General features: G+C 47.4%; 1 long non-coding RNA gene across 2 annotated transcripts in view; it reads right to left on the reverse strand.

Moving 5' to 3' along the window:
- LOC130705539 (uncharacterized) overlaps positions 1-16,912 on the reverse strand; it is a 45,184-nt gene extending 28,272 nt beyond the window's left edge. For both annotated transcript variants that reach the window (XR_009005820.1, XR_009005819.1), the window contains exon 1: positions 16,528-16,912. This is a non-coding gene — a long non-coding RNA (uncharacterized LOC130705539). The remainder of the gene's footprint in view (positions 1-16,527) is intronic.
- Positions 16,913-23,191: the final 6,279 nt, after the last annotated feature.

Consider the following 23,191-nt stretch of genomic DNA (forward strand, 5'->3'; position numbering starts at 1 on the left):
AAATCCCGAGCCTGTTTTAATCTGACTCTTAATGGAACTCCTATTGATTGCATGAGGGATGTGTACAGGTTGGGGAGATGGGGTTACGCTCGCCTGTCTGTGCGTTATTGCTCATTTATTTCACCCAACACGTATTTGGCTGGTGGACTTTGGCTGCGTCCTTGTTTAGGTACGTGTGTGTTTGTGTACTTCAGTCTGGGTGTGCCTCTGTAGGTGAGGCCTACAGAGGTGTGCTTGTGTCCTTAATCCATGAGGACAGTAATTATGTCTATCCATTCCCCATTCAGGCCCAGCACCCCGCCTATTGCTTGACACATGGTAGGCACTCAATAAATATTTGTTAAATGAACATTAAGTGAATGTGCCCACATTTCTTCGTGAGGCCTGTGGTTTTGTCTGTATGGGCTCATATCCGTGTGACTTACTTGTGTGGGACCTTCAGGGTAGGAACTATCCCTAATCTACTGTGCTTCATACAGTGCCTGACACACCGAAGCCACTCGGTAATTATTTGTTGAGTGAATATGTCTGTGGGTTTCCACATATTTTTTTTTAATCAAGGTAAAATTTGCATAATATAAAATTAATCAATTTGAGTGTATAGTTCAGCAGCACTTAGTATACATTCACAATGTTGTACAATCATCGCCTCCATTCTAGTTCCAAAACATTTTCATCATCCCAAAAAGAAATCTTGTACTCATGAAGCAGTCACTCCACGTGCCCCTCCCCCCAGCCCCGGGCAAACACTAATCTGCTTTCTGTCTCTATGGATTTACCTATTCTTGATATTTCATATAAATACAATCATATAACTTTTTGTGTCTGGCTCCTTTCACTTAGCATAATATTTGCGAGGTTGTCCATATATGTTTTTACATCTGTGTGTATTTAAGTCATAGGTGTGTGTTCACGTGTGGGATATTTGGCACCACTGCTGTGTCCCTTGCACAGGGCGTGACAATGAACAGCTGGGCAATGAGGAAGACTTCGTTTGCCATTCCTCCATCCCCTTTCCTGCCTGGTACCACCAAGCCTTTGCGTAGTCTGTTCCTCAGCCCAGATCACCTTTCCTCACTCCCACCTCTGCTATTGCCAGGCTACTCCGAATGATTCCTTGGTGATCTGTCCAAGTGTTATCTACTCCAGGCAGACTTTCCTGACCCCAGGCTGGGTTGCAAGATCCTCCTCTGGTCTCCCACTGCCCCTGTGCTTTCTTTTGTCACTGCGCTGCCCCACTGTGCAGTCACTGTCAGTCTACTTGCCTCTCTCCCTCTACTGGATCACGGCCTCCTAAAGGACGGGGGCTGTATCTTCTTCACCTTGGCAGTCCCAGTGCTTCACATGTTTAGCTTAGAGTGAGTGGCCCATAAGTGTCGGTTAAAAGAATGAATGGTTTTTTAGTAAAAGACATTCCACGTAGAGAGAACAGCCTGTACGAAAGTCCTGAGGCATGAGAGGATGCGTTCATTTTCAAAAACTGCAGCAGTTTCGTATGATTTGAACCCTGGTGTGTGTGAATGAGGAGGAAAGTGAGAATTTATATAAGAAGCAAGAAGTGGGAATGCGTCTATCATGAACCACGCTGAAGACAGTGGGAAGTCCCAGGAAGGTTTAAGCAAGGGCGTGACATGGTCAGATTTATGCGCTAGAATAATCCATCTAGTTATTAGGGGGAGGATGGCTTGGAGAGGACCAGAATGCATGAGGGCAGACCATTTAGGAGATTGTTGCAGCAATAGGCAAGTAACAACGCTCGCTTAGTCCAGAGTGGTGGTAGTGGAACTGGAAACGGACTTGAGCAGTGCTCAGCAAAGTGTGGTCTGTGAACTGGGGCTGGTCCGTGAGCTATAACCAGTCCGTAATGACAGAAGTACAAAAAGGGAAAGGTGAGAGTAGGGACTTAGAAACCTTTATAGCAATCTGATATTGCTGAGATGTTTTTATTATATTTTACAAGAGTGTTGGTCCAAAACATAGCAGAAATGGAAAAATAAAAGGTCCTTCACCACAGATAGTTTAGAGGACATGCTAATGAATGGGACATGTTAGGGAGTGGGAGAGAGGAAGCAGGGATGTCCCCTGAAAGACTGTCAATGACACAGGCCATGTCTGAAGCATCTCTGTGCCCTCAGGACCCCTTGGGGAGGAAAGGAAGTCCCAGGGTTCATCAGGAGTTGATGCTCCTGAACAATGCCAAGGCTCCCACAGAATGCCAGGAAAGGTATCTTAGTCTGTTTGTGCTGCTATAACAAAATACCAGACTGGGCAGCTTAAACAACAACAACAAAAAATTATTTCTCACAGTTCTGGAGGCTGACAAGTCTGAGATCAAGGCACTGGCAGATCTGGTGTCTGGTGAGAGCCTGCTTCCTGGTTCATAGAGAGTCATCTTCTTGCTGTGTCCTCACATGGAGGAAGGGGCAAGGGAGCCCTCTGGGGTCTCTTTTATAAGGTCACTAAGCTCATTCATGAGGGCTCTGCCTCATGATCTAATCACTTCCCAAAGGCCCCACCTCCAAATATCATCACACTGGGGGTTAGTTTTCAAAGTATGAATCTTGGGGTGACACAAATATTCAATCTATATAAAAAGGGAGGACAAAAAGCTGGGCCCAGGGGGCTTCCCTGGTGGCGCAGTGGTTGAGAATCTGCCTGCCAATGCAGGGGACACGGGTTCGAGCCCTGGTCTGGGAAGATCCCACATGCCGCAGAGCGGCTGGGCCCGTGAGCCACAACTACTGAGCCTGCGCGTCTGGAGCCTGTGCTCCACAACAGGAGAGGCCGCGATGGTGAGAGGCCCGCGCACCACGATGAAGAGTGGCCCCCACTTGCCACAACTAGAGAAAGCCCTCGAGCAGAAACGAAGACCCAACACAGCCAAAAATAAAAATTAATTAATTAATTAATTAATTTAAAAAAAAAAGCTGGGCCCAGAAAGAAAATGGGATCTGAGTCTAGGTGGTCAGGATCCACAGAGGAGTCCAGCCGCGTTTCCTTCTCTATTTTCCCCCAGCTTTGCCCTTGCTCTGCTTAAAGGCACAGGACAGCATGAGCTTCTATAGAGACTAGGAGGCATCATGGACCCTCCCTTGTCCCACACTTAATCAGCCACCAAGCACGGCGATCTCAAGAGGCAGTAGAGTGTGAGGTTGAGAGCATGAACTCTGGAGCCAGACTGCCTGACTTTGAATCCTGTCGCCACCACTTACTAGGCATATAACCTGGAATATGACATATACCCCTCCGGGCCTGTTTCTTTGGGTTATTGTGAGAACTAAATGAGTCATATGTCAAGTGCTTAGAGCGGTGCTTGGCATATGGTGAGAGCTCTGTGTGTTTGCTGTTATGGTTAAGGTTATTATATTGGTTGCTTCTACTTCCTCAGTGTCACCCAGGCAAACCTGCCCCTCTTTCCATGCCTTGTTCTACTGCCCCAATCCAGGCCACCACCATTTCTCCCCAGACACGGCAGCCCCCCACTCCGTGGCCTCCATGTCTTCCACTGGACAGTCCTTTGCTCCACTCTGGCCCCAAAATGCTATTTCTGAACCATGAATCTGGCCATGTCACTTCCCTGCTTAAAACCCATCAGTGGCGCTCCACTGTCCCCAGGAAGAAGTCTAAGCTTGCAGACAGAACTCACAATGCCCTTCATGAGCCAGCTCTTTCCATCCTCTCACAGCCTCAGCATTTGCCTCAGTTGCCTCTGCCCTCTATGCATCAGCCACCTGAGCACTTCTCAGCTCCCCAAATGGCTTTTGCATATTCTGATCTCTGTGCCTGGACACCATCCCCAACTCCTTTATCAAACCAGATGCTCTGTCTCCTTCAAGCCGCAGCTTCTGAGATGCTGTGCCTGACCCCCCAGGCAGAATTAGGAGCCCATGTTCTGTGTTCCCACAAGCCCTGTGCCTCCTTGACATCGAGCTGACCACACAGTGTCTTATTCCTGTTTCACATCTGCCTCCCCAGACTTTGAGCTCCTCCAGGGTAGACTCTGGGCCTGACCCGTCTGTGCAGATGCTCGACAAACCCACATAAAATGGTATTGAATTGGAACCAGCCCAGTATTGCATTTGAAGAGCCAGAAAGCAGAATCAAGTGTCTGGATCCAACTTCTCCAGGAGAGGCTCGTGCGTGGGCAAGGGGAGCATGAGATGTTCTTTTCTCACACCGTCCTCTTCCTGCTGCCAGCCCCCTCCTAGCCGCGTGAGTCTCGTGAGTTGACTCCAGATGGGATGGGCTTGGCAGTGGCTGCCGGGCTGTGTGCCCTCCAGCCGTGGGCGCCCAGGAAACACTTGCTGAAAGGAGCTGAGCGCCACCCAAGCAGTCCAGCCCTCCAACTCCTACCACGGGGCCTCGGAGGCAGGAGTAGGTGGCAAGCAGAAGGTAGGTCACCTGAATCTACAATATCTCTATGAAATGGAGTCAATAATCCCTACTGTACCGGTCGTCAGGGGCAGTCAAGGAGGTCACAGATGTGGGCACATAATGGGCACTTTCTACTCTTGCTAAACCCCTGTTAACTTTCTTGGTATCACAGAGGGAAACTGAGGTGAAGAGAGTGAGGAAAAGCACAACTTTGGGTAGGATCCCACTTCATTGCAGCGTAGATGGGAAGGTTCTCCGCAAATGTACAATATCTTCCAAGGACCTGGCCTGTTTTTTTTTTTTTTTTAAAGTTTTACTTGATTTTATTTATTTATTTATTTTACTTTTGGCTGTGTTGGGTCTTCGGTTCGTGCGAGGGCTTTCTCCAGTTGCGGCAAGCGGGGGCCACTCTTCATCGCGGTGCGGGGACCGCTCTTCATCGCGGTGTGCGGGCCTTTCTCTATCGCGGCCCCTCCCGTCGCGGGGCACAGGCTCCAGACGCGCAGGCTCAGCAATTGTGGCTCACGGGCCCAGCTGCTCCGTGGCATGTGGGATCTTCCCAGACCAGGGCTCGAACCCGTGTCCCCTGCATTAGCAGGCAGATTCTCAACCACTGCGCCACCAGGGAAGCCCCTGGCCTGTTTTTAAAAGCCCCCGTGGGTGGTAAACTTGGGCACTGATTCGTAATGTTTAGGAAGCAGAGATAAGCAGTTCAGGAAACATAGGGTTGTGTGCATATGGAAGGGAAGTGAACTGAAACACTCTTGCCGACAAGAGCTAACACTTATAGAGAGTACTTACTACGGACAAGGACTGTTAAGTGCTTTATGTGTATAATCTTATTTAAGCCTCACACTAGCCCTAAAAGGACGGTATCATTATTATTATTATTATTATTCCCTTTTTACAGATGAGAAAACTAAGTCAGAGGTTGTTAAGTAAGTTGCCCAAGGACCCATTAATGCAGAGCCAGGATTTGAACCCAAAGCTATCTGATTCCCAAGCCCTTACTCTTTCCATCCTGCACTGGATGTTGTCATTGGTCTTCAGCCCTACACCTGCTGTTCTATACTCTTCTGTGCACCATTAGGGCTGGAAACCTGAGAACTACATGTTTCAAGCCTCCATGCCAGCTGGGTTCCAGTCTGGTTCTGCAGTTGGAAGGCACACATGAGCCATAAGAAGACAGGAAGAAAACTGAAGCCATTTTCAGCTTCCATCCCTGCGAGAGTATGAACTCTTGGATTCCAGGAGCTGTACTGACATCGGCTCCGTGAGTGTCGGCAGGGGTGCAGCCTCCACTCTCCCCCTTTTACTTCTCCAGACTGAGGAGCAGTAATGCCTTCCTTTCAGTAACTGATTTCTGGGGATCATCCCCTTTAATCCCCTTTTACTCTCCAGCCCGTCCAATAGCTTTGTAACAAAGTCTCTCTGCTTAAAATATCTAGAGGGGTTTGCTTCTCGACTAGACACCTGCTGACACGGTATCGCTCTTAGTACCCCTTTAATCAGAATGAATAACCAGTTATATATAGAATCAAGGTATCAGCCGAGCAGGCTGAAGGCTAAGCTGAGGCCTCTGGCAGACAATGGAGATCCATCGGGGAAACTGAGGCAAGCATCCACTGGGCCAACACCAAGAAAGGAGGTTGCAGGTCAGAGGGCTCCCAGCAGGTATCCAGCATGCTAGGCTCAGTCTGTGAGCCTAATTCTAGAACCCACCCACTACTGAGGCTGAGCCCCAAAGCATCCCACCAGAATCAGGATGGCTCAGGGCCTGAGTGCCTTGGGGCTGGCAGCTGAGCAGGCTAGGAGATGAGAAGCCAACAGGGGACTTCCCTGGTGGCGCAGTGGTTGAGAATCTGCCTGCCAATGCAGGGGACACGGGTTCGAGCCCTGGTCTGGGAAGATCCCACATGCCACGGAGCAACTAGGCCCATGAGCCACAATTACTGAGCCTGCGCGTCTGGAGCCCGTGCTCCGCAACAAGAGAGGCCGCAATAATGAGAGGCCTGCGCACCGCGATGAAGAGTGGCCCCCACTTGCCACAACTAGAGAAAGCCCTCGCACAGAAACGAAGACCCAACACAGCCATAAATAAATAAATAAATAAAAATTAAACTAAAAAAAAAAAAAAAAAAAAAAAGCCAACAGAATATCTTCTCCCAGCCTCCACTACCCCTAGACACTCACATACTCTGGGTTGACTGCTCTCTTCATTTGGGAACTTGACTGAGAACAAGCTTTGGAAATTTTACAAACCTGAGTCCACATTCCTGACCAGCTAGTTCTGTTAATCACTTACTCAGCCCCTACACCACCCTAGCCTCAGACTCCTTGCTTATCAAATGGGGGCTGTCATGCCCACCGCACAAGGGTGAGGATTAAGGGAGATAATGTATGTGAAGTACCTAGCTGAGCTCCTGGCCAGTTGCGGATGCTAAGTAACTGTGCATTCCCACTCCTTCTTACCCTGCCTAATAAGCTCCCTTATTTACTTATTTAACATATCCTGTGTGTGTGTCTCTCAAGCTCCATTATAAGGTCTGGGAAAGTAAAGACCGAGTTGTAGCCTTCCTTGCCTTACTCAGAGCACCTAGTTCATTTTAAAATAATCATATGTCTTTAATAATAAATAAACCTTCACATTCATAAAAAATAAAATGAAGATGGGGAAAGAGAAATGAGGTTCCTCCATTCAGCCTGAATATGGTGCACTGAGAAAGACTGCAACTCTAGAATCTGCTCAATTTATTTTAATATAATTATTGTTCTTTCCCCACCTTGCTCTGTCCTTCCCTCCCTTTCTTTCTCCCACAAATACTTATTTTCCAAGCCTTGGAAACACAAAGGTAAATAAGATATAGTCCTTACTCTGAGGAGTCCAGTTTCTAATGGGGGAGACATAGTGTAGACAGATGTCCACAACACATGGGTGCATATATGGTTCATTGAGATACGTGCCCACAGCAGAGACCAGCGCCATGACAGAGGGAAGCACAGTAGTGTGGAGGCCACAGAGGACACCTGAGCAGCCAGAGGAGGTTCTCTGGAAGAACTTACTCATGGGCTGGATCTTAACAGAAAAGTGGAAAAGAGCCACTTGCCAGGGGAGGAGTGACAATATACGGTAAAAGGAGTACAGCCACCAGAGTCAAGCAGACTGTGGTTCAGAGTCTTCTCAGCTGTGTGGCCCAGGGTGACTCATGTACCCTCTATGGAACTCAGTCTCCTCTTCTGTAAAGTGGGGTAATAATACCTGCAGAAAACTTTATCATGGGTTTAATGGCAATACAGAAAGGACCTGGCATAAAGTAGGTGTCAGTGGATATTAGGTCCATCCCACCAACCACCACTGGGACAATGGCCTTTCCTAAGAGATAGGAGCTCAAAGCTAGAAGTGTGTGCAGCCGAGACACCTCTTGAATAAGCTTTGCTGTAGTTCTACACGTGCAGTACCACTCCACACCTTCCCCAGTGGATCTCCTTCTGAACGGAGCTTATTGCTAATTATAAAACTAAAAACAGTGGATAATGAAGAATACAATCCCTGCCCCCAACTCCAACACACACAGCCTTGAGGTTAGAACCACTCAGAACAGAGTCAGGACAAGAGACTCCCCAGATTTCGGTGAGCCACTCTCAGCTCACACCTCCTCTGCTTTTTTAGATTTGGGACACACAGCACAAGAAAAAAAATCCCTGACTTTTTTCCTCCCTTTTCAAACTGAACAAGTTCCTGAACTTGTCAAACATAAATGCAAAATTATGAAAAAACAATCATAAGTGAAAACTCCAGTTATTAAAATGTATGGGGACTAATTATTGATCTGATGATATGCTGAATAAAAAGAAAGCGACACGCTTGGATAAAGAGAAATCTTTTAAAGTCATAAATATGCATGTGTTTATTTTCCTCATCTACACTGGAAGCTGCGGTAGGGCTGTATTGCCTAACAGATTAGAGGGGGTGACAATGCCATGTTAAGCCCGATGTGTGGTGTCTCTCTGCTCAGACTTATTAATTTCTGCCAAATTAAAACAAGGGCACCCCCACCACCATGGTACACAGGAATGTGTAATGCAAATATGGAATGCCATTAGGAAGACTTTGCTGGGCGAGCCTGCACACTGGCCTCAAGTTGTTTCAAAGGAAACTGCTGGCACTCCCCACGGAAGGTGCTGCCAGGAGGGGTAGCACCGTGTTTCTATTCCTGGAAGGGTGGCCCTCCGCACCAGCCCTGGCTTTCCCCCACAGACAGTCCTTGAACCTACCCACCCCCCCATGTCACACCACTGCCCTGCAACTCCCTTCCAAAAGGATTGCCGCCTCTCTGAACCTTGGTTTTCCCATCTGCAAACTGGGTCTTCTGGGTCTTCAGGAGACTTAGTATAATGGTGAGGAGCTGAGACTCCATCCAGAGTCAGGGAGACCCCACATTCTAGCTGCGTGATCCTGAGCTGTCTAACCTCTCTGAGCCTCTGTTTCGTCAGTTAAATGGGGAAACGACAGTCATGTTAACCCTATGGGACTGTCTGAGAATCAAAAAATACAATACACGAAAAGCACTTAGACGGAGCTAGGCTACATAGTAGATCCTCAATAATTTGTCAGCTATTGTTGTTATTATTGCCTTCCTCACAGTTAAATTAAATCATGTAAAATATGTGAAAGCAATAAACATGATGCCTCTTCAAAATATTTTCTCAAATTTAAAAGAATGGCTCTACCGTCACTCCCTCAAAAAGACCTCACAGCTCACAGATATGTTGGCCAGGCTGGCTGACCTCTGACTGTCAGGTCTGGGCCCCAGGACTTAGCATAAGGCCCAGCCCAGGAAAATGAGCAGAACAGCTAAAATTTACCAGACATTTGCTCTGCGGAAGGCTCTGGGCTAACCAATTCACAAACACAATCTCACTGAATCTAATAGTACTTCGTAAGGTAAGAAGAAGCACCACATAGTTTTATGTAGGCTCAGAGAAGTCAAGTCCCTTACCAGAAGTCACACAGCTACTGAGCAGTGGATTCTGACCAGACTCTGTGTCTTTCTTCCCCAGAGTTTTAATCACTTCAGAGCCTAACCTTAACCACTACTTCTTAGAGGGGAGGGAGGGAGGAAGGAGGAGAAACTGCTTCGCTCGCCCCTCTCAGCTTTGACTAGGGCAGGGACATTTGTTGGGAAGCTGTTTCCAGCGTCCAAATGAAACGTGACCACAGCCTCAGCAGTTGCGGGTGAGGGGAGAGCAGGTGGTGGAACGGAGAGATGTTTCGGAAGGGGCGCCTTCAGGATCTGTTTGCTTGCTAAGTAAGGGAGTGCTGAGGGAGAGGGATGGACGGATGAGTAGATAGTAGCGCTGCTGTCAGAAACGTGGACCGTGAATCGTCACCTTCGTCACTGCTCATCGTCACTGTCATCGTCGATAGAGAGAAGTCATTTCAGGCCAGGCACCGTACTAAGGGCTTTACATACATGATCCCATTCAGGCCTCACAACAAGCAACTCTGTAAGAAGGTATTACTATCCTCATTTTATAGATGAGAATATGAAGGCTTCCAAGCAATAGCCTATTTGGGACACTTTACATTGAAAATGACTCGAACCTTATAAAATAAATATTTTACCAGCCCCTTTTAACCATGAAATATATTCCCTGGCTACTCAGGCCCTCCCCCTGACATAAAGAGGTTGGGGTGTCCTATGCCCCTACTTTTACCCCACTGTCACAATCCCAGCATCCTGGGACCTGACTGTCCCTCCTAAAGTGTTCCTCAGGAACCTCTCCCAGCAAGTTTAGCAAGCCCACCTACAAACAGAACTTGAAGGCATCCAGGAGTTCTCAAAGGGGACAGGCAGATCAGCGTCTCCCCACCGATGTACCCAAATTTCTGATGTCCACCCAATGTCTACATTCCACTGTTACTGAATCCCCAAATTTCCCACCCCACTGGATCAAGGACTCACTCTGCAGCCTGGGTGTCAGGCTCACAGCTACTTGGAGCCCTGGTCCCTGGAGAGCTACCACAATTGGGTAAATGCAGCAGTTCTTTTGAAGGAGTAAGTTGAGGGCACTTAGCAAATCAACTTCCTAATGAATCTTTTCAGGTCTGGATGGAAGCTGTTCCGTTACTATGGAACTTGGCTTGATTTGGAAATTAATGTGGTAATTTACAGCCACTCTGCCAGGCAAGAAGATTAAAGGAGAGGGAGAGAGAGAATGAGGGGAGAGAGATGTGCAGTGGCAGAGCCTCAAGAGACACCAGCCTGGGGCATGTCTGGAGAGCTGGGCCACACACACTGGTACACTAGGATGGCTTCTGCCAGGCTGGGCCCACGTGGGTCACAGGCAGAGAAAGACACTCCTCAAAGCATATCTGAAGATTGATGTCCTAACTCCTCTTTAGGGATGTGAGAGAGGGAGAGAAAGAGAAAGAGAGAGAGAGGAGGGATGGGGGTGGGGGAGGAAGGAAGATAGATAGAGATAGATGATAGATAGATAGATAGACAGATTTTTTTCATTGCTGTGTTTCCCTAACTTCCAGGATTTACTTCCCAGTATCATCATTTTTGCCATGTCCATAAGTCACCAATACCATTATTTAATTTATATTTTTCTTTAAATTTATTCCCTTTTTATCTTAAATAAATTTTATATCACGTCATAAATGGAAAATCAGTATTACATACCAGGAAGAGAAAAGTAAATGTAAAATTAATTACATTGAAAACAAAATTATTACATTCTAGACAGGTCCTTGCCTGCTAGAGGTTATGAGTCTAAAGCCTGCCTTCTATTTGGGAAAAAGCAAGTCTTAGAGAGACGCTCAAGACATATTAGTGTGAAACCAAGGTGTATGTACCTCTTGATGTAATCAGACAGATTGGAAGAGGAGTTAAATGGAATCCACTTTCTCAACGTATGAGTTCAGTGCTGTTTAATGCAATGTCCTTTGCAGTTTATTTATTTAACAAATAAATAACAAATGTTATTTATAATATATATGTTATAACATATATTTGTTATAACAAATAACAAATTTAACAAATAACAAATGTTTACATAGCACATACTATGTGTCAGAGGCTGTTCTAAAAGCTTTTTTAAAAATTGACTTATTTAATCCATTTAATTCATCTAATAGTCCTATGTGGTTTAGCATTCTTCCCACTTTAGAGAGAAAAAATAGAGGCACACAGAGGTTCAGTAACTTGCAAAAGGTCACCTCAAACCATCTTACATATCACCTAAAATCAAGCATGCTTTGGTGAGTTAGAGTGGCCCAGGCCACTGTCCAGGCCTGAGCTGCAGGCATGTGGCAAGGGATACTGCTCTGACTCAGAGTTCAGAATAGCTGCCGGCTGATTCCTGCAGGCGGCATCTGTGGGCCGCCCCCATCAGGCCGCTCCTCCAGGGCCCTCTGGGGCTCTCCGTCTGACTGTGAGTCTGGGTTCTGTGGCTGGTGGGGGAGAGACAATTGGATGCTGATCCAGAGAAGAGTTTCCAGAAGGAGAGAAGGGAGTGGACTTTGGGGTGTTTGGTTTTTTAAAAAATAAAGAAATATAACACAAGCCCAAGAGCCGCTGCTTTTCTCTGTTAACTGTTGAAAGAAGTCTCTGAACAGTGCTCTGAGGACCAGACCAGGGCTGCAGCTGGAGATCAGGTGGCTGGATCTGTGTTCCCTACAGGAGTGGCAGCAGGGGGTGCAGATGGGGCCTGTGGAGAGATGAGGGGCCGTCTGCTGAGGGCTTCTGTGACCAGCTGCCTCTGCAAGTGCAGGCAGGTGCCCTCAAGGGGCCCCACTCCAGCAGTCCCGCCCAGGATAGCCTGTGCCTGGTTCTGGCCTCGAGGTATAAGATGTGCTGCAACCTTAGCCACCGCCTAGAGTGGATGGTGCGAGCCCTGCATCTTTAATACAATAATAAAAGGGTAGCAGAGGCAACATTTTGGAAATTATTAATGCATTATTTTCTTTTGCTTCTCCAAGTACATGAGACTTGCCCAGTCTAATGTAAAGTTGAGAATCTTCCAGAAAGAATTCCAAGAGAAAGATGAAGTAATATGTAGCCTCTGACATTAAAATAATAGCCAGAATTTTATCTTGGCTGGAACTAAAAGCTATATCTTCCCCACAACTAGCAGGGGGAGAGAAGGGAGTCTCAAAAGGAAGGCCAGATCATCAATAGAAAAAATAATGCAATCTTTCTGCAGAGTTGGGCTGGAGTGTGAGTTAAATTTGAAACCTACTGTAATAGTTAACATTGGCTGAGCATTTCCTTTGCATCAGATCGTTCATTTGCCAAGTGTTTTGCCTACACAGTCTCATTTAATCTTCTGAATAATTCTGAGGCTGGTGCTACTACTATCCTCATTTTATGGCTAAGGAAAGGGAGGAAGGTTAAGTAATTTGGCCAAGGTCAGACATCCAGGAGGAGGTAGAGCAGAGATTTGAACCCTCGGTGCATTTCTCTAGACAGCAATTGTTCCCAAGAAGCTACCACACCCGTTGGCCACCATGACTCAATTCGCAGGAGCAACCAGAATACATCTTACGAGAGAGGCTGTCTCCAAGACCAACATTCTTAGGCTCATGTCAGTCAAGGGTTCTCGTCGTGTCAGTCTTGGCTCAGGTCAGTCAAGGACTCACCCAGGGAACTTCCAGGTGAGAATCTCCGTCCAGCCCCGCACAGGTGCTAAAGCCCGTAGAGGTTATAAAGGCAACTGGAGATGCACAGACCCTGCACAGGGCGATGTGGACTGTGGGGGCATCTGCCTCCTCCGGGCGCCTCCTGGGATCTTAAACAGACCAGCACCTGCTCCCACACTCAGGTTCCAGATCTACAAATAACGCCAGGGCTTGACCCGTTTACTTGGCAGCCCAGTGAGTCCCTCAGCTGCCAGAGGCTCCAAGCATCAGCGCCCCCAGCCCACTTGAGTTACCACTCCCTTCTTCCCAGGGGGCAGCTCAAAGGTCAAGCAGGACCTGGCTTTCCCTCTGACTCGCTGGACATTGAAGAAGGCCCATCTCGCCTCTCCACCATTCCCCTGCCCTCTGCCCTCCAGACACAGTCCAGCAGAGAGGGCTGAGGCTGGGTTTACGTGCAGGCTCTGCCCCTGGGGTACCCAGAGCTCTTCTCTGCCCTCAGGCCTTGGGCCTGGAGGTCAGCCTGGCTCTGCTACTACGTAGCGTGTGACCTTCCACAGGGAAGCTACCCTCTCTGCACCTCAGGTCCCCATCCACTAAATAAAAGGTCGGAGGCTCTGACGTTTAGTACCTCCTGTTCCCCCTGTCTGGCAAGTCCTCCCTCCACTTCTTGACTGGTTAACTCCTATACCTTCCTAGACTCAACCCATGTTATTAGATCCCTTCGGAGGTCTTTCCCCAACTTTCATCTTCTAACTCCTATCCCCAGCTGGATTGCATCCTTCCATGATAATAATAATCTTATTAAGCACTTACCACATGTCAGGCACTGCTCTAAACATGCCACATATATTGATCTATTTAGTTCTTGCAACACCACCACAAGGTGGGTACTATTAGTGTCCTTATTTTACAGAGAAGGACACTGAGAAATAGAGGTAAAAAGAATGACTCAAGTTCACTTAGCAAATAAGTGGTAGAGCTGGAATTTGAACTCCCGTATGGTCCCCCTGAGTGATGAAAAACTGTGAGGAGGTACAAAGGAAGCCACCTTGCCTGGTCAGAGTTTCCATTTTGATATATGAGCCCATACAGGGAGGCCCAAACAAAGTTTTTAGCCAAATTACATCTTTTTTCTGGGCAGTTTTATTCCTCAGGGATAGCCTCAAATCCAACTTTCTGGCCAAACTCCCAACATCATAATTCTATCTGTCACCAGTGTCAAGCTGACCCTCGGTTCACTCAGAACAGAAGTCCTAGGTGTGGAGGCACAAGGGCACGGCAGAGCTGTCAGAAAACTTGGGGTCAGCATCTGACACTGTGTGTGATTTTAGACAAGTCCCTGCTCCTCTCTGAGTTGGTTCCTCATCTGAAGAATGGGCATATAATACCCACCTTAAAGATTGTGAAAGATCAAAAGCTCGTTGAAGCCCTGGGCAAAAGAGAAATGATTCATTCCATGATTACTCAGCCAGCATCTACCTGTGCCTGTTGATGTTAGGACAGACAAAAAATAAAGACCTGCTCTCTCAGAGTTTACATTTGAAGGTGACATTTGCAGTGGAGTTATTTCCCAGACCAGCTCTTCCTGCAGGAGCCGGTCTCTGTGAAACCACCACGTTCCCTGACATATCAGAACCTCAGGATCCCCACTGACAGGGACCCACCACCCCACTGACTGCTGTCCCCTCTTCTCCCTCCCCTGCCCCCACCAGGTTCAGGAGTGGCCTCTGCCCATCCCTCCCTTACCCTGGGCCTGCTTCCTTCTCTCGAAAATCAGGAGCTGGGGTCGGATGGATTTCCAGGAACTTCTAAGTGGCCGTCAGTGATTGTGTGGTTTGTTACTCTTTCCTAGAGGGGATCTCTCCCTGGCATGATGAGGTGGGAGTGGGCAGGAAGCTGAGCCCACACATCCAGGAGGACCTTTAGAGATGACCAGACATGACCTCATTGACACTGAGGCACTAAGTTTTACTGCCTGGCCACATCAAACATCTTCAAGTTCCCTTCACCTCCTGCTGAGACCACACGCTGCTTCCTTTGCCTAGGAGCTCCCCTCCGGTCCTTGCCTTCCTGGCCAGGCCCTATATTACCTTTAAAACTCAGGGCAGAAATCACCTCCTCCCTAGTCTGTCTATTTTTGCACTCATTGCACTGGAGTATAATTTATTGATTTGAACATCTGTTCTCCCACCGCACTGAGAGCTACTCAAGGGCAGGGACTGTATTTTATAATGTTGTGTCCCCAGGCCCTAGGTCAGCACGCAGCTCATAGCGGGTGCTCAATTGGTATTGAATGGATTAAACTGAATGTAATTTAAAGTCACCTGCTGAAGTTCTTAGTTTCAGGAAAAGGCAAGACTGGGACTAGAATCCAGACCTGGAGATGCCAAGTCCAGCACACTTCATCTCCCCGCAGCTGTCAGGAGCAGCACAGAGGAGACCCACCCGAGAGGAGGGGTATCCAGACCAGCCACTCTCACTACTCTTGCACCAGGGCAGGGATGGTCTCCAGGATCCAAGCTGCCAGAGAAGGTCCTCAGGATGCCCTGAGGCCCTCTGTCCTTGCTGGCATTGCCGCCCATCCTGTTTCCTTCCCTGTTCCCCTCTCAGCCCCCACCAACTCAGCCCCTGGCTCTCTGGGGGCTGGAGCCGAACACCACCCTTTCCCCTTTCTGCTCCCTTTCCCCAAACCTCTATAAATATGGTGGGAACCCGGCTTTCTGAATGACGTGGGAGGAGACAAAGAGAGTCCCCCACCCCCATGCCGCATGTGGAGCGCCCAGTTCATATTCCTGCTGCGACTGTATCTAAATTTTCAAATCGTCACCCCATGCCCCACCATCATGTGTCATCTTTTATGCATGGCCACCTCTGCCGTGCTGCTCGGTCAGTTGCTACGCAACCGACGACAGCGCCGCAGGGGCCTGACATTAGTGAAAGCAAATTGACCAGAGGAGACCTCATCCCGCATGCAAAGCAGCCAGGGCCTCCCTGAGCCACCCTTTTTCTCTCCACGGCCAGACCCTTGGACCACAGCCTCCTCAGCCTAAACTGTGGACCCAGGAAAACCCCCGCACTCCTACTCCTCCAGAAAAAGCTGAAATCTGGCCAGGGACAAGAGCTACCTCCAAAGGGAAAGGTGGAGCCAATGTAGCTTCAGGTTCTGAAATTCTGACCCTCCAGTGGGATGGACATTGGCTCCTGCAGGAAGGGAAAGAGCTACTATTTGCTGAGCGCGTACTATGTGCTAGGCATGGTGAGAACAGTGCAATGCAAAAAGCTCTAACTTCCTGGATTCCAGCCCAGCTCCACCATTTCTCAGCTGTGTGTTGTGCATGCAAATCATTTATCAGGACTGAGACCCAGCCACGGAAATAGGCTGTCCCCAGACATCTCGGAGTGTGATAAAAGGCTGGTTAACAGGCTGGAGGGGAAGGGAGGCCAGTAGAACAGCAGGGGTGAGAAGATGAGAGAAGGGAAGGAGGGGAGAATACTGCCTTGCCCACCTGGTATTGCAGGCCTCTGAGCCTCCCGTTGGGAGGAACAGAGGAAATCAGGAGTTGGCAGTTCTGGTCTCTCCTTTTGCTCAATCCCTCATGGTCGCCACCCGCAGGAGCTTGACCTCACCAATTTCCCACTTGAGTATATACCGTTTTGCACTGGGAGGCAGCGAGCTGTGCTAGAAAGAGCAAGGGTTTTGGAAATGATTAGAACTAGCCTCAAATCTTCAAATCCTGACTCTCACCCTTCCAAAGTGTGTGACTGTAGCAAGTTACTTCTGCCTTTTGAATTTCAGTTTCTCAGTCTGTAAAATGGGCATGATGATACCTACCTCACAGGGTTAAATGGCTGACATATGCAAAGTGCCTATTGGGAAATCAGCAAATGCTACTCTTCTCCCCCAGACTTTAATGGCTCCCAATTGTCAGAAGAACAAGTCTAATTCCTTAGCCCCACCTGGCCCCCACCCACTGCCCAGCCTCTCCCTCCCCTGCTCCCTGAACCTCTACACATTTGCTCAGGCTGCTGCGTCTGCCTGGCGAACCCTTCCTCCAGCTGTTTGCTTTTTGAAATCTGGTCTACCTCTCAGGACCCAGAAAAAATAAAATAAAATTCAGCTCCAACAGGCAAGCCTGCCCCCCAACCCCAAGGCCATACCCGAATCTACTGAAATTTCCCAGCAAAAGAAGGAGCAGGGAACCAAGGAGCAACCTTCCCCTCTTCAGGAGTGAGTTTGAGAAGCTTTCCCAAACTTTATGATGAGATCTCTCAAAGCTCAATCATTTATTGAGGAATGCCATTTCTGTGACTCCTGGAACCGAGGGGCTACATCTCACCTCAAGGACGGGCATGCCCTGAGGACGGGCACAGGGGCAACCCCAGAAGGCACGGCTCACGACTTGCTGGGCACCAAGCATGGCTCTAAGCACTATAGCATCTTGGACTTGACAACTGTCTAACACTTCACAACCGCCAATTAACTAATTCACAACTATTTGTTAGTATATTCACAATGTCTTTAATTTCCATACAAATCGGTGAAGTAGATATTACCCCCATTTGCTGAGGAGGAAACTGAGGCTCAGAGAGGAAAAGTGACATGCACAGGGTCACACAGTGGCTTGATAATGATAAAACTGGGGCAGGGAGACAGTTCTATGTGAAAATAGACTCTGAGGCTGTAATGTATGGACTCTGTCTATATCACCATTCACAATTAACACTTCGGATTAATTTACCCATTTTTAAAACCCACAAGTTACCAGGGAAAGCCATTTACCTATTTCTTGCCAGGGCAAAGCCTTTACCAAACCCAGAAAGGGACAGCATGGAGGGTGCTGAGAGCACCAGCTCAGCTCTGTGCCCCTGGGCAGATGACCCCATCCTCTCAGTCTGAGTTTCCTTTCTCTGAAATGGAAGGTAAGGTGGCCTACCCGCTTCCATGTCTATTCTAAAGGGCAAAAATGATACAGACACCAAAGACTAAACTATGAACCTCGTTAGGTGTTAGTATCCCCTTAGAAGAGGCATCCATCCAAACCAGAAGTGTACCTGTTTCTGACGTATGCATTTCTTTAATTATTCAACGTTGTGAACTGTACTGTCCTTGTTGTTTAAAGGAAACATGCCAATTGTATTGCCTTCGTGTTGTATTGAAAAGCATTTCTTCATTATTTGGACTAATTTCCAAACAAATTAAAACTGTTGTAGCAGTCAAGCTCTGACTGCTCCATCTATTAGATTCAGAAGATGGCAAATTCCTTAAACACAGATATAAACAATTCTGGTAACACAATCTGATTTTATAATTAATTTTCTGCCTGGGAGGGCGAAAGTCCTCCTTCCCACTTGCTTTGCCCTCAAGTTACTGACGGTTCTCACACTTCTGGCAGACTTTTGGTTAAGGAAAAGCAGATTCTGTTACATGGGATTCTGTAGCATGTAAAAAGATAAATCTTCTCAAATGTCCTTTGATCACAGAGATGGCCAGGGTAGAGGAAATCAGGAAGTTCCTTTATGATCTGACCTTACTGGTTCCTGTTTCTTGCCCAGGGCAGCCACAGTAAACACACCTTCTCAGCAGCCTGCAGAGGCTCCACCCTGAGCTAGCCTGTGGGGCAGACATGCCCTGGGGGTGCTCAAGGGCTAATAGAGATGCGGGGCTGAAACAGGTGAAATAAGGGGAAAACATATGCAAGGAACAGTTTAAATAGCAAGAGAGTTGGCTGGACTGAGCCCCTTGTGAAATGATGGGCGTATTAGATGGATCCAGGGTCTAGTCTACGACCAAGATCAGGACTCAGTCTGGGGCCAGGTTTATGGCTCGATATATGGCCAGGATCAGACTCAGGCTGGGACCAAAGTCAGGGCTCCGGTTGTGACCAAGATCAAGACTCAGGCTATGAACAAGATTAGGGCTCAGTCTCTGGCCAAGATTGAGACCTGGGGTCCAGAATCAGTCTCTGGCCAGAGCCCGGTTAAATTGTGATCGGGATCATGGCTCAATTTGTGACATGACAATAGGATTCATAAACGACTTTTTTTTTTGGCCACACTACTCAGCAAGTGGGATCTTAGTTCCCCGACCAGGGATCGAACGCTCTCCCTTGGCAGCAAAAGCGCAGAGTCCTAACCACTGGACCACCAGGGAAGTCCCCATAAACGATTTAGACCTAGTCCCTGCTCAGGGATTTCATAGTCTAGTCAGGGAGACAGTAAACTGAAATTACCAGCTATTAAGAGTTGTGAAAGAGGGTAACAGGAAACAATAAGAACACAAGAGAGGGCCAGATCGTCCAGTCTTGGAGGCCAGGGAATACCTTCCCAAGAAGGTAACGTTAGAACTGTGAGATCATAAGAACCTGAGCAGCTTCATTTCAATGTCCTTTATTATATCATTGTTTTGAGCATGTGGCCTCATTCGCGTAGTACATTCTTCAATTGCCCGCAGTACACTGTGAATGCAGAGTTAGTTTTAAGGGACACTCCTGCTCTTCCTCTAGCCAACAAGGTCCTGAAGAACACATAGTTTTCTTCAACCTCGGTACTTCCCAGTATTTTCTGTCCACCATTCAGGTGCTCTGTTTAACCCTGACACTAACTCCCAGACACCTTTGTGTCTTTGGTTTGGTTGGATGCACTGGATTTCTATGCAGGAATCCATTTACTCCCTTGTACTACTCATCTTCATCTTGTAGCACAAAGGTATAAACCTTTTCCCTAAGTTTAGATACAGTGTCCCTCAGAGGAACAGAATGGTAAAGAAAATCAGACAGTGAAATCAAGGAAACCAGGTGAGTTCTGTGGCCTCTGGCAAGTCACCCAATCACTCTGAGCTGCAGTTTCCTCACCTGTTAAGAGGAGCTGAAGCAATCCTTGCCCATATTGCAGGACGTTTTGGATGCCCTGTGAAAGAACTGATGTAAGAAGGCAGAAGAAGTTCATTTCAGCTTTATGGGATTGGTCAATTCTCACTGGGGTCCTAGGAGGTAGGATCCATGGTCCCCTGTATCTATTCACAGACCTGGTGTGTGGGGAGTGGGGAGTGTGTGCTTCTGAGCCACTGCTCTGGGGCATGAGCACAGTTTGTATGCCCAATTGTATATCAATGTGTATACCCATGTATGTGTCTTACATTGGCTTCTTCAGAGCAGACTCTGAGATGGGGATTCATGTACAAGTGATTTATTAAGGAAATGCTCCCAGGAGAAACTAGTAAGGAAGTAGGAAAAGCAGGACAGGAAGGGAAAGGAGCCAAACAAAGGTGTGAGCTCAGGTACAAGTCCTACACAGAGTATATTTTAGCCTGATCCTGCAGGAGAACTCCAGAGTGTAAGTTGTCCCAACTCAAGAGTGGAGCTGGGCTTTCACACTCTCCCTTCCAACCACCCAACAATCATCGGTCAACTCCCAGGTACTTTTGGCTGTATGTGATAGTGGGCTAGTGCTAGCATCCAGTAGCCTGAGAGCCGTCCCCTAAAGAAAAGTCACAGGTGCCACTGAAGCACATGAAGTGAGGGGTGGGTATATAAGGAGACCTGTGTAGAGGTTTTCATTTGTGTTGGTTTCCCCCGGCCTGTGTATTGGTTTCCCAGTCTCTCCGGCAACCCTTCTCATTTTCCTATAAGAACTCCACTTTCTCTATCACTTACATGTTGGTATTTCAGCTGCTTAAAACCTTTCCCTGGCTCCTGACTGCCTACAGGATAAAGTCCAAGCCCCTTCACTGGATTAAGAAGCCCCTTCATGATCTGTCCTCTGCTGAACACCCCAAGCCTCATCATTCACGTGACCCCCTCACTCTAACCCAACAAAGAACTTGCTGGTATGGAGATCATATGGGGTTCTGGGGAGCCCTCACACTCCTCATAGCCCAGTAGGGAAGACAGGGGTATGACAGGAAAATCTAAGAGCTTTGGGAATAGAGATAAGGTACATGACCCAACCTGGGTTCAATGAAGACTTCCCAGGGAGACTAATGTGAAGGATATAGAGGAAATATGGCAGAAAAGAGTTATCTTGGCAGTATCTGCAGCATAGGGGAAAGGCGGGAAGACATATAGGAGCAGACCTGGCACAGAGTGGCCACAAATTAAATATTGGTGGAATAAATAAATGAATGAATGACTATGCATTACACAGCCTGGGCTTTGGAATTCAAAGGCCTTGATTCCCGACTCTTCTGCTTACTCACTGAGAAACCTCCAACAAGTCATTTAATTGCTCTGAGCCTCAGTTTCCTCATTTAGAAAATGGGGTTAATGAGAATATCTGAGACAATGGATAAAAATGCTTTGTATGCTGCAAAACCCTGCTCCAAGGTTAGTTTTCATTTATTCATTCATTCAAAGAATATTTCTGAGTTCCTACACTATGCCAGGCCATGTCCTGGAAATCCACCTACAAACAGGAATTAGATGGGGACTCTACTTGTAGATGGAGAGGAGACAAGTTTAGGAGAGGAGACCAGGAGAGGAGAAAAGTTTAGCTCCTAATGAGACAAGATGCTGTAATCAAGATCTGGGAGCTCAGAGACAGTTTGACTTATGTCGTCTAATGAGGAAGTTTCCCAAAGAAGGTAACATTGTATAATTGTGCCCTGAAGGATGAGTGGGGACTTGTCAGATGAAGACTAGGTCTGGGTAGAAGGAACATATATAGAGACACAGAGGCATGAAAAGAGAGGTGTGTTTAGATCATCAAGACTGGTCTGGATGGCAATTGTGTATATGGGATGGGGTTGAGACCTGAGAGGGAATGGGTAAGTCTCTTGAGGTCAAATAATATAGAGGAATTGTGAATACTTTTCTACAGGTAATGGGGACTTTCTCTGGCATGAGAGTTGCAGTGGCATTAGGAATAGGTGGACAAAGTCTGTTTGGGGCCGAGGAAGAAGAGTTGTGGCAACTTGTACTTTAAAAACTGGAGAGGGCTTCCCTGGTGGCGCAGTGGTTGAGAATCTGCCTGCCAATGCAGGGGACACGGGTTCGAGCCCTGGTCTGGGAAGATTCCACATGCTGTGGAGCAACTAGGCCCATGAGCCACAACTACTGAGCCTGCACGACTGGAGCCTGTGCTCCGCAACAAGAGAGGCCGCGATAGTGAGAGGCCCGTGCACCGCGATGAAGAGTGGCCCCCGCTTGCCACAACTAGAGAAAGCCGTTGCACAGAAACGAAGACCCAACACAGCCAAAAATAAATAATAAAATAAATAAATAAATAAATTTAAAATAAAAACTGGAGAAACGTCTGGACCTTCATAATCATTACCACCAACATACAACCACAACACCACCACCACCACACTTCAGCGATCTCTCCCTTAGACAGCTATCCATTGTGGAAATACCTGCTCAAACTGGTTCTTCTTGAAAATTTTGCTCCTACACCAGAATGTCATTACACACTCTCTCCCAATGAGCTTTGTGATTCTACTGGCAGGGTATAAGATGAAACACTTTCTAATTAGTCCTGAATATCCCCCTGAAGAGGTCTTAACCAGTTATCGATTGCTGTGTAATAAACCATCCTAAACTTAGTGGCTTAGCACAGCCCTGGCTCAGGACTCTGTAGGTTGGCAATTTGGGCTATCCTCAAGTGGGTTCTCCTGCTGGTCTTGGCTGGGCTGATTCATCTGTCAGTGTATAGCTGTGGGTCAGCTAGGAAGCTTTGTTTCTGGGGGGTTCACTGGCTATCAACTGAGGGTAAGGGGGTCAACAGAGCCACATATTTTTCATCAGCTAGCAGGCTAGCCTGGGCTTGGTCACATGGTGGTAGTCTCAGTGTTCCAAGAACACCAAGAGAGGAAGCTGTGAGGCCTCTTGAAGCCTAGACTTAAAAGTCTCCCAATGCCATTTATTCTATTGGCCAAAGCAAGACAAAACCAGCCTGAAATGCACTACACCTCTTGATGGAAGAATTTTAAAGCATTGTGGCCATTTTTGCAATCCACCCTAAGGTTTATGAACTTTTTTCTATTAATCCTGGTATATGCTAGGAAGAAAGAATGGAGAACATTCCAAAGAAAGTTTTTATTATTTTTGTTAATTGAATTATTCCCTATAACCATAACATATACTAAGAGTGTGGTGAAATCCCTGTGGTTTATTTATTATTATATGTTATTATTATTTACTGAGCACCTCCTATGTGTCAGAGACCAGTCAAATA

This window comes from Balaenoptera acutorostrata, chromosome 1 (assembly GCF_949987535.1).
Source record: "Balaenoptera acutorostrata chromosome 1, mBalAcu1.1, whole genome shotgun sequence".
NCBI lineage: Eukaryota > Metazoa > Chordata > Mammalia > Artiodactyla > Balaenopteridae > Balaenoptera > Balaenoptera acutorostrata.